Genomic DNA, 14210 nt, shown 5'->3' with positions numbered 1-14210 from the left:
GATTGTCTACAGTTTGAAAAAACCCACTGGTGTTTCACTATGGGAGTTTCTTCATTTTATAATCTGGGTCTTGCATCACTGTTATTAGACGTCATAGTGTTATGTCCCAATCATACCACATAATTTCATACTCACTCTGCTGATTGTTCTTATGCATTTTTTTCCCATAAATCTGTCATGGTAACTCATTGAATACAGTCAGACTTCCGCAGAAACTTGCATTGTTGAGATTCAAAAGCACAATACATTCTGCAAAGGTTCATTCAGAAAGAATAATGGGAGACTGTATTGCTATTAAAACTAGCTGGAAAGGAGGGAGAAAAAATTCACACATGTTGTGATTTGTTTCATCACATTTTGGAATTTTGACATTTCTAAATTTAAAACTTCTACATATGAAATTCCATCAATTTTGAAACTGAAAACATTTCAACACATCCTATAGTTGGTTGAAAACTGGGGGTGGAGGGGAGGAGGGAATATGTAAAAACTTTGCCACGATTTTTCCGAGGCTGGGCTGTTTTCCCTCCTGCTTTCCTTCTTTAACTGAGGACTGCTGTGGCAGTTGCGATGTTGAAACTATGAGCAAAAGATCAGGGAACAAAAACTTTAGGTTACATACATTTCTTTTCTTTAGTTACTGTAGAAGCAACCCAAAGATTGAACAACAATGTATAGGCAACAAATCTCCTCAATAGAACTCAAACAAACAAACAATTTCCAGCCAGAGTCCTGGTTTAAACACTCAACCAGATGGATAGCTCTTAGCCATTGTCCAAACTCCTGCTCCTTTTCACTCAAACCTCTTGATTTTTTTCGCCTTCTGTTGTACTTTGGCTGGCGTGGTTTCTCCTTAATACCTGGCCTCAGATTCTGCACTTCTCACTAAGGGCTCATCTACACTGCCCTGCTGTTCAGACTACGGGGTTGTGAAATATCGGTGTGGGCCAAAGTGCAGCGCTGTAACTCCCCCGCGTGGATGCTGCCGGAGTGAATTAAAAGTTTGCATGAATGTAATCTTTGTCAGACAGGATTACATTAATGTGAACTAGGAACCTTTTGATTCACCCCTGCAGCGTCCACATGGGGGAATTATAGTGCAGCATTTTGGTGCATGCTGCTGCAGTGTTAACTGTGAGAATTGTAGACATAGCTTGCGTCTCTGTTTTAGTAATGGAAACACTTTCTCAAGCTGTTAACTCTGTAGGTCAGACAATCTCATCCTTATTTAAGGAACCAGCCTTTCCCTTGATTTAGAGCCTCCCTTATGCTGAGTCTATGCTCCCCATCACTAGTAGTTTTCAGTTTAGTTTTGGTCTAGTGAGGCTTAGTATGTGTACGGTAGAATTATGCTTTGCACTGACAATCTGGATCAACCGGTGCAAAGACAGAACTTGTTTTTCTGCAAAGAAGCATAGTCATGATTCATTGGAATGGCTGAAGTTAGCACATATTCTCTCAAGTGTACAAGTGAGGTGGTTTATTTTCCAACCCAGCCTTCCTCCGTGAAAGAGGGCATAATCCAGTTCAAGCAGTGGCTAAATAAGACGCCCTGCACAAAGCTCCATTCTGGAAATGTATACTTTATTCTGTAGCTATTGTCAGCAAGACAATACCTACCAAGAGGTAGCCCTGGCAATGTGAACCAATACTGAACCTTCAGCTCATCTAGCATTCTGTATGCATTGTGGTGAACAGGGCTATAACAGCATACAAAGGAAAAATCATGTCTAGGGCTTTTATCAATGCCACATGTGAAAGAAACCCTTTTTCTAGTAAAGAAAATAAGAGCTCTGACACTCAATCAAGCTGCCGTTGGCTAGACACTGTATACTATATTACCGTATGCTGTAACCTACTTCTAGGGTGAGAATTTTCTGGTAGCTCACATGTTCTTTGTTAATAGAAGCCAGTTTCTTCAAGGAATTCTGCACCTTATCTTTGAACTCTAATAGCTGAGGGGGAAAAAACTAAAAGTATTAAAAATCAGTTAAAGTTGCAGAGTTCTTGATCGAGATATTTATTTTGGACCTGATTTTATGGCCTGTTCCATTTCGTTTGCGTCACTCACATGGTGCCACTCTGCTATGTCACCCTTTCACGCAGCCCTGGCTGGAGCTGAGATGGACAGAACACATTGTGCTCCAAAGCAGTCTTGGGCACTGTTACCAGCTGGTGGATTTAGAGTGCACAAAGCATGTCAAAGAGACATTCAAGCACCTGCAAGCCAAAGCTTAGAGATGGTTTCATGTTCTACATGATAACTGGTCTGAAAAGAAAGCAGAGCAACATTGGTACTAATAACACAAAGTTATTTTATGATTCCCTGAAGGCATTTATGGCCCATCAAAATCAGGACCATCTCTGCTAAAGAGGTCAGATGGATCTACTGTAATCAAGGATGAGCAAGGCTCCTGGTTGCCTTCTACGATGAGATGACTGGCTCTGTGGATGTGGGGAAAGCGGTATACGTGATATACCTTGACATTAGCAAAGCTCTTGATACGGTCTCCCACAGTATTCTTGCCAGCAAGTTAAAGAAATATGGATTGGATGAATGGGACTCTAAGGTGGATAGAAATCTGGCTAGGTCATCTGGCTCAACAGGTAGTGAGCAACTACTAAATGTCTAGTTGGTAGCCGGTAACAAGCAGAGTGTCTCCAAGGATAGAGTGACCTAGACAAATTGGAGGATTCAGCCAAAAGAAATCTGATGAGGCTCAACAAGGACAAGTGCAGACTTCTGTACTTAGAATGGAAGAATCCAGGCACTCCTACAGACTGACTGGCTAGGCAGCAGTTCCTCAGAAAAAGACCTGGGGGTTACAGTGGACAAGAAGCTGGATATGAGTCAACAGTGTGGCCTTATTGCCAAGAAGGCTAATGGCATATTGAGCTGCATTAGTAGGAGCATTGCCAGCAGATCAAGGGAAGTGATTATTCCTCTATTTAGCACTGGTGAGGCCATATTTGGAGTATTGTGTCCAGTTTTGGCCCCCTGATCCCCCTCCTCCCCCCCCCCCCACTACAGGAAGGATGTGGACAAATTGGAGAGAATCCAGTGGAGGGCAACAAAAATGATTGGGGGACTGGAGCACATGATTTATGAGGAGAGACTGAGGGAACAATGCTTGTTTAGTCTGCAGAAGAGAAGAATGAGGGGGGATTGGATTGCGGCCTTTAACTACTTGAAAGGGTGCTCCAGGGAGGCTGGAGCTAGGATGTTCTGAGTGGTGGCAGATGACAGAACAAGGAGCAATGGTCTCAAGTTGCTGTGGGGGATGTCTAGGTTGGATATTAGGAAAAACATTTTCACTAGGAGGATGGTAAAACCCTGGAATGGGTTACCTAGGGAGGTGGTGGAATCTCCCTCCTTAGAGGATTTTAAGGCCCGGCTTGACAAGACTGTGGCTGGGATGATTTAGTTAGGATTGGTCCTGCTTTGAGCAGCGTGTTGGACTAAATGACCTCCTCAGGTACCTTCCAACCTTAATCTTCTATGATTTTATGATCTGTGAAAGATGGGTACAACTAGTCAAGCTAGTGAACCATCTCTCTACCATCAATTCACAGGTGCTAGAGCACCCCATATGTAAAGAAATTGTCCAGCTACCTAACAATGAGTGCAGAAAGCTATCAAACAAATGATGTTTGTTATAAATCACCAGGCAAAGGCTGAAATCTTTAAACTTGCAGGCCTCAAAATTGTCAAATGTCTATATAAAATTATTAAGGATATCCAGGAAAAATCCTCAGGATTTCAAAGATGCAATCATAGTTACACTATGCAAAATAAAAGTAACAAATCTAACAGTGGCAATTACGGGCATCTCCCCTTCTTAACTCTAGATGGTCAAATCCTTGCTTGTATTTTGCTCAATCAGTTTATTGAAACAGTATCAGAGAAGTTTATACCAAAGACCCAATGTGGATTCAGATAAGGTCAGAGCAGCACTGATGTGATTTTTATTGTAAGGCAGATTCAGGAAGAATGTATTGAACAAAACGTGGAACTGTATTCTGTCTTCATTCCTCTAAAATACAGTGTTTGACACTGAGCAGAAATGGCTTCCGGAAAATTCTAGAAAAGTTTGACTGCCCAATCTAGAAAAGTTTGACTCCCCAAATGTACTAACGTTAGATGTCAATTTAATAAAGACATGATTGGTCAAGTACTCTCAGATGGTGACCTCTCTTATCTAATGCAGGGAAACAAGGCTAAGTGCTGGCACTGGTCCTCTTTGCTCTCTTCTTTGTAGCCATTCTAATTTATACAACTGACAACCTTCTAAAGGGCATCTATGTAAGGTACAGACCTGATGGAAAACTCTTCAGTCTCTGAAGGCTTACTATGAAGGCAAAAGTCCTTGAACTCATATATGAAGTCCTTTTTGTGGGTGATTGTACTCTACTTAGTCAGAGGAGAAGTGATTTACAGCTTATCCTTTACAGCTTCTCAGAGCCAACTAAACAGTTTGAATTCACTATCAGACTGGAAAAAAATGAAGTCCTCTTCCAACCAGCCCTATCAACTGCTACCACTGAGCCAAATATCGTCACTGATGGAACAAAACTAAAGAACCTCAATCACATTAGTCTGCAGAAGAGAAGAATGAGGGGGGATTGGATTGTGGCCTTTAATTACCTGAAAGGGGGCTCCAGGGAGGCTGGAGCTAGGATGTTCTGAGTGGTGGCAGATGACAGAACAAGGAGCAATGGTCTCAAGTTACTGTGGGGGACGTCTAGGTTGGATATTAGGAAAAACCATCTCAAGCACTGGTTCCCTGGATCAAGAAATATCAAATAATACAAAAAGCAAATCAGAATTGCAGAAGACTTTACTGTGAGATGCAGCATACTATCAAATGGTCAGCAAAACTGATGACATGCAATGCAGCAGTGATAGCATCCCTTTTTATATGGGTGTGAAACATGGACAGTTTGCACCAGACACATCAACTAAGATTAGAGTCCCATTGTGCTAGGAATAGTACATTTACACAGTAAGATACATTTCTTACCCCCAAGTGTGTCGAGTCTAAATAAACAAGACAGACATAGTGTGAGTGAAAGGAAGTATTATTGTTATCCCCATGTTACAAATAAGATAGTGAGAAGATAAAGACAATGAAATCCTGGCTCCACTGACGTCATTGGCAAAACTCCCTCTGTCTTCAGTAGGGGCAGGATTTCACCCAGAGAGATTAAGTGACTTATTTAAGATTGCACAGGGGACTGTTGCATAATCAGGAATTGACCCTAGATCTTCTGAGTCCCAATTCTGTCACTACACAGAAATTTGGTCCAGTTACAACTATCTGTGGCCAGCCATTAGTGCATATGTTCAATTAGTGAATCAAACTTCATAAAAGTAGCATTGCAATGACCCATTCCTGAGTGTCAACACTGCTAAAGAGCACACATTATTGGCTATCAAAGTAATTCAGTTGCCAATTGTTGGTGATGCTTTAATGGTGTTTTTCCTAATTCACTGGCTGCTCAAAAACTCTATTAACTTACTGTTCTTTCTTTCCTAAGAGAGATCACTGTTGTTTTCAATTCACACTGTGGAATTATTATATTTAATTAATTTTATATGGAGGTAGCATATAGAAGTCCTAATTAGCCCTCCCCGCACTTCAAACCTAAACAAGTCCAGCAAAGACAGTCCATTTCCTAGACTGCTCCTTGTGGTTAGTAGCTCACTCTTCTTTCAACTGAGTTTCTGTTAAGAACATGGTATGTGGAGATGATGCAGTAATTTAGTGCCTTCTTTATGGGATTTTAAGAGCTTTTATTTGACCAGCTGAACTGTTATAAGCTCTTTACTGACACAGAGATTACATTAATATCTGTTCTTAAATTTTTTCAGTTTTCAAATGCAATATGCACTTATGGTTCGGGGGTTTGATCCTCCAACATTCAACTCAGTGGAGGATTTTCCATTGACTTGAATTGGAAGCAGGATCTAGCCCCAGATGAGTACTATAAACTCCAGATCAACAACTTTTATCTATTGAATGCTGTATTATTGGTCTCAGTCCTAGCATGGAATTTCCATTCATGTAAATAGTAATATAACACCTAGATCAAAGACAAAGTATTGGATCTAAGTGATGAAAGATGTCAGTGAAAGGACTATGTTCATTTTGAAATGGCACCCACTGTAGCAATTATCATGAAATCCTAAAGTACCACTGTAGTGTCTTCTTCCATCTTCCCTCAGTAGTATGTAAATTGGAATTCAGAGAAGGGACTGTGTATAGTGCATTGTTAAAGACCTGTAGAAACCTGTGCAATTCAGAGTGCTTTAAACTTTACAGCATATGAGTATAAATGTCATTTATGATGTCCTGAATATCTGTCATAATCTAAAGTAATGTGAATAATAATTCCAGTAAATGATCCAAACTGTTAAGATGAGTGGTTAGTTTTCATAGCAGTAGTTCAAAAGATCACAATGAAATGCAGCTATATGTAAAACTACTCACTGATTAGCATCAAGAAATAGGTGAAGAATCAAATTAAAATTCTTGTATTCTGTTTTCTATTTTAATACCTTAGATTCTTCGCAGTAAACAAATGGTGTGATTTTAAATTTACACTCTCCTCTTGCTGTTAAAATTCAGTTCAGTCATTATTTTTCATTATGTGAACTTCTTTGTTACCCAGGGAGTAAAATAATTCCTACGATATTACTATATATTCTTTCCCAACAAACAGAGAATATAATATAGGAGGGGTCTTCACTCACCTCTGCTTGTTGAAAGAAAATGCACCAGCCACTTTTGAAAATCATTGAAACGTTCCACAGCCAGAGATGGTTTTCCGTTAATTCCTCACATTTTCTTACTGTGCTTCAGGGTTTAAATACCTTGGGATTTTTCTTCTATATTTGTGTCCCATCACTACATAGACTTTAGTGGAGTTAGTTAACCTGATTTACACTAGTGTAAGACAAGTGAGATAAGTCCCCAAGCATATTATCTGAGGACTTCATTTAAAAAAACACAAGTACACCCCTGAAGGTGCCATAACAATACAAGATGCAATATCATTTTTAAATTCACATTTGGGCATCTTTTTATGGTGGCTACTGGGAGCTGATGTGATTTCCAGAAAGTTTGTCTGAGAAAAGCCATGAATATAGAAAGCAGTGTCCTGATTTACTCATTTGATTGCTTGTACTATTAGTCATATAGACAGCCTTTTTGAATACCCATCAATAGAAAATGCATGACAAATCAAACGCAGTCATTAAATTACTGAGGCTCACAAAGCTATTATAACTGACTCAGTTAAAAGTGGGTGTTCACTTAGCTACCTACTATCCCCTTTATATACATCAGTTAGTTAATGATGCAGAATTTGACTGAGAATTTTCACTGCATGTAGGAAGTGGGGTTGAAAGATGACACATTTAACTTTGTTACTCCAATGTAAACATGAGCAGAAATTGCTGTCAGTATATAAAAGGTGCTCAATCCTCAAGTAAGGCAGATGCAGTCCTTTTTCCTTCTTTGAATAGCCAAGATTTTCCAAAGGACTCAAAGCCAGATTCACAAAGATATTGAGGAGCCTAAAGATGCAGATAGGTGCCTAGAGGGATTTACAAAAAGCACCTAAACAGGTTAAGTGCCTAATTTCCATTGAAAGTCTGTAAAGCTTTTGTAAATCTGGCACTGAGCTCCCAATTGGGCACCAGAAGAAGTAGTCAGATTTTCAAAAGAGCTAAACTTGTTGCAGATTGAGCTCTTTTTAATATCTGACCATAAGTGTGATGATAGGAGCTGCTGGGCATTTTTGAAAATCTGTCTGAGTCTTATTCAGGTGGCTAAATGGGGCTAATTGTGGGTGCTGGGTACTTGAAAATCTCATTTGGAACTCTTTTATAATTCTAGTCCTACATACGCCCATTTGTGGGGTGTACCTTGATGGTGCAGAGCATAGGGACCTGTTAAAAGGACTGCCTGATGTGCGACACAATCTTTTTGCTCCCTCTTTATTTTCCTGTGTTTCAGCCCCCTAGTACAGTGAATTTTACTGAAATGCTCATTTTCTTTCTTTACAATCTAAATGAAAAGTTGCAGTTCTGTCTTTTCAAATAGTACTTTTTAAATGATTGTTATAAAAATTAACAGAAATTAAAACTTCCTTTAAAAATGTATGGATTCATTTCATAGATGAAATAGAGGTATAAGAACTTCAAGGCACCAACCTGGTGATCATTTTTTTTTTTTTAAGTTAGGAGAGTTAATTCAAGAAAGACCATAATTAAAGTTAGTAGGAAAATATGGGGCAAGCTTCCAGTCTAAGTATCAGTAGGACGGATCTTGAATCTTAACAACATGTTCTCATTACGAGTCCAGAGGTGCTGGAACAATTTTTATAGTGGGGAGTGCTGGGAGCCATTAAACCAAACTGTAAACCCTGCATATAATGGAAAACACTTCAAGCCAGGAGGTGTGGCAGCCCCCTTCGTACTCCTAATCGCAGCCCCAAGGGTCTGATCCAAAGCACATTGACGTCACTGCAAAGAATCCCATTCACAGCAGTGGGTTTGGGCCACAAGGTGTAGTTACAGATGTCAATGCAGAGAGAGCTGAACATTGGACTCAAAATCCTGCTTGTGGATCTCAAGACAATTTTGCTTTCAGTGTGGGTCAAAAGTTGGTTGTATTGAATGGGATCAGCACTGATTCAGCAAGGTATTTAAACATATGCCTAACTTCAGACGTGAGTATTCCTCTTGATGTCAACAATATTGCTCCAGCAAATATGTGCTTCAACCCAATTTTAGAGGGCTCACTTGGGGGGGTTGCAAAAGGTAGCTCAGGGTCCATTTTCATTCACTTCTTGGTCTTTGTGCTGAGACAGATTTTATGCCAATACCTCCAGCTAAAAGGTAACTCCCCCTGTCTGTAATTATATAATCTATTTGAGAGAAGATCCTCTATCCATTCGGTCTGGACACACAAAACTAGCAGTAAGGTTCAAAGATGAGATATGGCATCTAGAGGCCTTACAGTCATTAGAGAGCTTCCAAAAGTCTGATCATCTTGCCTGAACCTCTTCCCACCTCCTTCTGCTCTTTCCTCTTCCCACATTGCCAACACAATGCCGTCTTGGCCTTAGCAACAACAAGGGGCTGCTTCTTGATGTAGTTGGGTAAGGAGGATATGCAAGTCAGGGGAGAACACCCTGTTCCACCAGTGAGCAGGTGCATCATCTTGTGACTTGCTCCTCTCAGGAGTCCAAACCCAGCCCCTCCTCTCCATCACAGCATACCCAATCAGCTTGAATCTAACCTATTTGTCGACCTATCTAACCCATTTCCTAATGGGTGGATCCTTAAATTTGTTTGGAATTAGCCAGTTTCCTAAGAATTAAATTAATTACTTAGGGATGACATTGGTTTTACTTAGTTGTAATTTCATTTCTGGAACTGTAATAATCTTCATAAAACAGTGAGAGATATATTTGTCCTTCCCATCACCAACTGTTGTATGGCATTAGCATGAGGCAGTCAGCTACCATGTCAGTATTTGCTTAATGTTTTTGGAATGTATAAACTCAATTTTACTTTGGTACCTGAGCTGGTAATTTTCATAGACAGCAGTGACATCTGTTGATAGAAATATGACTGATTAACTCATTTTAATCATTGCTGAGCACGAGTGTCGTTACATTAGCAGATCAATATGTTTCTTGTTTTATTTTTCCCTTTCCTCTTTATTAGAATATTTCCCATATACCTGATCTTAGTGTTTGACACTTAAAACAGATAATACTCAAACTGTTGTAGTTCTCTGATGTGGTTTCTGCCACTCAGGGAGTTAATATTTGCATTTACAATGTGGTGAAATCTTATGCTTTTTGGTTTGTTTTACTGATGGGAATTCATTGCATCATTCAGCGGAGGTTGTTAAAAAGTGTGATTAATTAATAACCCCTAATTCTCAAAAAACAAACTGGCTTAGAGGTAGAATTTTAAATACACAGGAATTTTGACTGCAGTGAATTTGCCTCTGTATATAAAAAAAAAAATGTAACCAAACAGCATGTTTCTTTACAACAGCTATTCAAACTCAGTCCAACTAATTGGCAGGCAGTGTTCATTTTCTACATCCTGACTGTCAAGGCAGCCTTACAGTTTTTGTGCAAGTATTTTTTACTCTTATCCACAATAAAATGTTGCTATTTCATAATCAGATGTCATGTATTAGAATATTAATTTATAGCTGATTATAAAAAGACATAAAAGCAATTTTAAAGATAATGGCCAAGATTTTCACAAAGGAGTGCCTTAAAATTAAGTACCTAAATAAGTGACCTGATTTTCAAAGATGCGGAGCACTAAACAAATCAATGTCACCACTCCAGCCTTGTAATAGGGTGCAGAATTTGGCCCTAAGAAGCTCTTAATGAAAGATGTAAAGTCAACAGTGACTTCTTGAGGAGGGGGATCATTATCATCGTCACCACCATTGTTTGTTGAAATTTTTCATAAAAATGACTGAAATTATTGTTGGCATAAATTTACAGTGATTATTAGATTGGCTGATAGTCATGAAGGTTTGGAAAAAAAATCCAGGTTCATTGAACCATTACATTCATAAAAATTTGCCTTACAGAAGGAGTACCAGTAATTGTGGAGTTGAATTCTGTTATATGCCAGTACCTTCAGAGTGTGCTCTTGGCTTCACTACCTCTAACAGAATTTATATTGTGCAGAAGGTAAAGAGAAGTTGCAATAATCAAATCTATTGTTATATAGCATGACCTAAACGTCTCTTAAAATGTTATCCATGAAAAAATAATGTTCACCATTACGTAATAAGATCTCTCAAGTCTCACAGAGTTCTTGTGGATTTTAATTTCAGCAGGTGATAATGTCTCTCTGCTTGCCATAAATACTTGAACAGGTGAACTACCAGTATTAGCACAGATTTATTAATAAAAATATATATTGTAATGGAAAATTATGGTACTTCTGTGAAATTTTTATAGATGCTTGTAATATTTAAATTCTTGTCAGGTTTCAATGGGATATTCACAAATTCCAGCATATGACTACAGATAGTTCAACAATCATTTCTTCTTTGCAGTGGGTGTAATTGTATGTGACTTGTCAAGGTACACATGTTTATTTTTTAAAAGAATGAAGCACTGGCTTGAGAACATGTAATCTAGAAATCCAAATGTCTTTATTTATAGTCACTTCCAAAATCACCAAAGGAATGACATTTCTACTGGATCTTGAAGATGTGTCTTGCTTTAAAACTCTTGTTTTGAATTTTGTGATTCTCCATAAGTTTTGCCTCATCAGATTTAATGCAAGGTTTTTGTGAGCTATCCTTCACTAATTTCTTATGACACTGCAAAATTTTCTCCTTTCACTTTGATGGCCCCTTAACTTATGCTTTCATCACCTGGGTAATACAACTGACAAGGGCATATATGAAAACTGACACAACTTATCAATATATATTGTAGTTGAGGAGAGTAATGTACCCAAAGATCATAGCTTGGCCAACCATTTATCTCAGTCCTGCCTGGACAGACAGAATAGCATGGCTTATCCATCAAATTCATGATGAAAGCTCAGTGGAATTTTGAAATGTACAGTAAGAAAACGAGAGTGGTGTAATCAAGATAGGATGAAAGGTGACATGGAGCAAAGCTGATATAAGTCAGCATTTCTCAGGATGAATCCTTATCTCTAGCTTTAGATTAAACATAGTGCAAATCTTATAAACTCGTATCCTAAGAGATTTGAAACTGTTTCCCATTTCACGTTGATTTTTTGTACATTTTATAGTGGAGATGACACCCTGTCACGTTATCTAGCCCCCTAGATAATGTTAATATACCCATCATTTCTGAATTATAATGGGCCAAGATCCAAATTTTCAATTAATTTTGGATAACCATCCAAAAGTGTTGATGCTTATCCCAAACCACAAAACTCTGGGAAAAAAAAATTTGGCTGAGCATCTGTCACCGACTCCGGGTGCGGTCCTTTGGAGGGTCGCTGCTGTCCTTGCTGGGACCTCCTTAGTTTGCCCCACTCAGGGTGGTTCTTTGACTCTGAACTTTGCCTGAATCTGGAAGCATGCTTGGGGAGGCAGCCTGGAGCAGGGGTATTGCCCCTTTGCTGTCCAAACCTTTCTGCCTCCCACTCCTTCTCTGCACTCCCTCCTTTATAGCAGGCCTTGTTTCCTCTATTAGGAGCAACTGAGAGTGCCTCCTCCATGATTGGCAGCTCTGGCAGCTGAGTGTGGGTGTGATCGAGCTGCTTGCCTGCAGACAGAAGAGCCTACCCTCCCACTCCTGCCTGAGCTCAGTATGGGGTTTGTAGACCCCATTAAAGGAAACAGGCTTTCCTAACTGAATATCAGCCCTTTTGCTTCCAAGACAGAATAGAAATACTGTGAGGAAAGCATTTTAACTGGTATTTCACCACTTACCTTCATAGTTCTGGGGCAGATGAGAAGGATTCTTATTTTATCTGAAATTATTTCCTTGTCCTTCCATGTGATACTACATGATTATCTCTACACCATCAATTCTACACTATCTGTATGACTTTCCTTACCATTTTTGTAGTTGACGAGTAAAATTATTTTAATAAATTTATCAAAAGCATTTGATTAGCTTAGCCAATAAAAGAATTATTTTAACTAAAGGGCCATCAGCTATAAATGGTTGCAGTTCCAGTTGCCACATCAGAGAATTTCATGATTCTTCAAGATATTTCATGCCTTTGAAGTAAGGCATATGTGGGAACGACTGTTACGCAAGAGAATGTTTACAAATTATTCTTATTAATTTTCTATATTACAGTAGTGGCTGGAAGTCACATTCTGGGATAGAGGCCCCATTGTGCTTGGTACTGTGAAAACATGTATTAAAAAAATAAAGTTGGTTATAACTGCCAATTATTTTTCATGGGAAATTCAGAGGAATATTTTTTTAACTTTCTGTGAAAATTTTGGTTTTTCATTGAAAAAAATATAAAAAAATAAATCATAAACATTATTATGAGGGGAGGGAACCATCAAATTGGGGGGAAAACATTGAAAAACTGGAAAATTTCCATCAAAATATTTTTTACAAGAAAATGTTTTGATCAAAAAGCATTTTTTTTAATAATAATAATAAAGTGCTAATGAAAAACATAAAGACAGATATTAAAAAGAGACTCCCTGCTCCGAAGTATTTATAATCTTACAAAATACTACTAGTCTGTGAGCACATTTTAAAGCTTTTCAAAACATCCAATGGAACAAAAGTAACTGGATTTTAGTGATTTCAGCTCATATTGAAATTATCATTACTGTACCTTGATGTAGAGATTCTTATAATCTTTTTTAAAATTTATATTATGTAATGAAAATGAATAAACAGAAACTGGCAAAATACCATAAGCATTCTTTTCTCTTCAAGGTGTTACCTTGGATATATGGTTCTGGGGAATCTGATTTAAATAACAAGATCTGATGTTGCATCTCTTTAGACACAACTGTACAGGTGTCTAACCTTTATTAGTTATTCATATTTCCCTTTCTATTTAAATTCATTGGTAGGGACCCATTTCAGATCAAATGGATGTGGCATAATCATATACGGCTGATGCTGCTTTCACTTACACTGGTCTGATGCTACTCCCTTCAGTGGAGTTACTCGCTCTGTGTGTGGTGTGGGATCAGAGTCAAGCCCTTACATATTATCATCGTGTGCATATAAAGAATTGGACAGATTTTCAGCAGCTCACAAGCTTCAGACTTTGACTTTGGGCCCATAAGCACGGATCCACACTCTTATTGGCAGGTGCAAAATCAGAGGCAGCAGCTGCTACAAATGTGATTCATTGTGAAGCAGAATGAAATCTGCATTTTTTTCTACTTTATAAATACTGTACCCTTTGGGGGGATTAAATCATAACCCAGATTCTGCTCCTCTGCAGAAAGCGCACATCCAGTGTGATGCCAGATTTACACTGCTGTAGCTGAGATAAGTGTAGCCCAAACATTGAAAAAGATTTTGAAGACTAAGGACCAAATACTTCTTTCAGTTTCGCTCCTGTAAATGAATGTAGCTTGGTTGAATAAGTGCTCTCCTGTGTAAGTACTAAGAATTATTATGAGAAGCTAAATCAGCTGCATCAGCATAATAGGAGACAACATCCTTTCTTGACTTCTTTATTT

The 14210-nt window shown here is 38.6% G+C and overlaps 1 protein-coding gene across 4 annotated transcripts in view; it reads left to right on the top strand.

Annotated features, from left to right (window-relative positions):
• NAALADL2 (N-acetylated alpha-linked acidic dipeptidase like 2) overlaps nt 1-14210 on the top strand; it is a 691918-nt gene that overhangs the window by 593688 nt on the left and 84020 nt on the right. The gene's annotated exons all lie outside the window — the stretch shown is intronic.

This window comes from Emydura macquarii, unplaced genomic scaffold (assembly GCF_026122565.2).
Source record: "Emydura macquarii macquarii isolate MOO-44397 ecotype Brisbane River unplaced genomic scaffold, CSIRO-AGI_Emac_v2 contig_3603, whole genome shotgun sequence".
NCBI lineage: Eukaryota > Metazoa > Chordata > Testudines > Chelidae > Emydura > Emydura macquarii.
The sequence above is the reverse complement of the archived record's forward strand: the minus strand, read 5'-3'. Positions and strand labels throughout refer to the sequence as shown.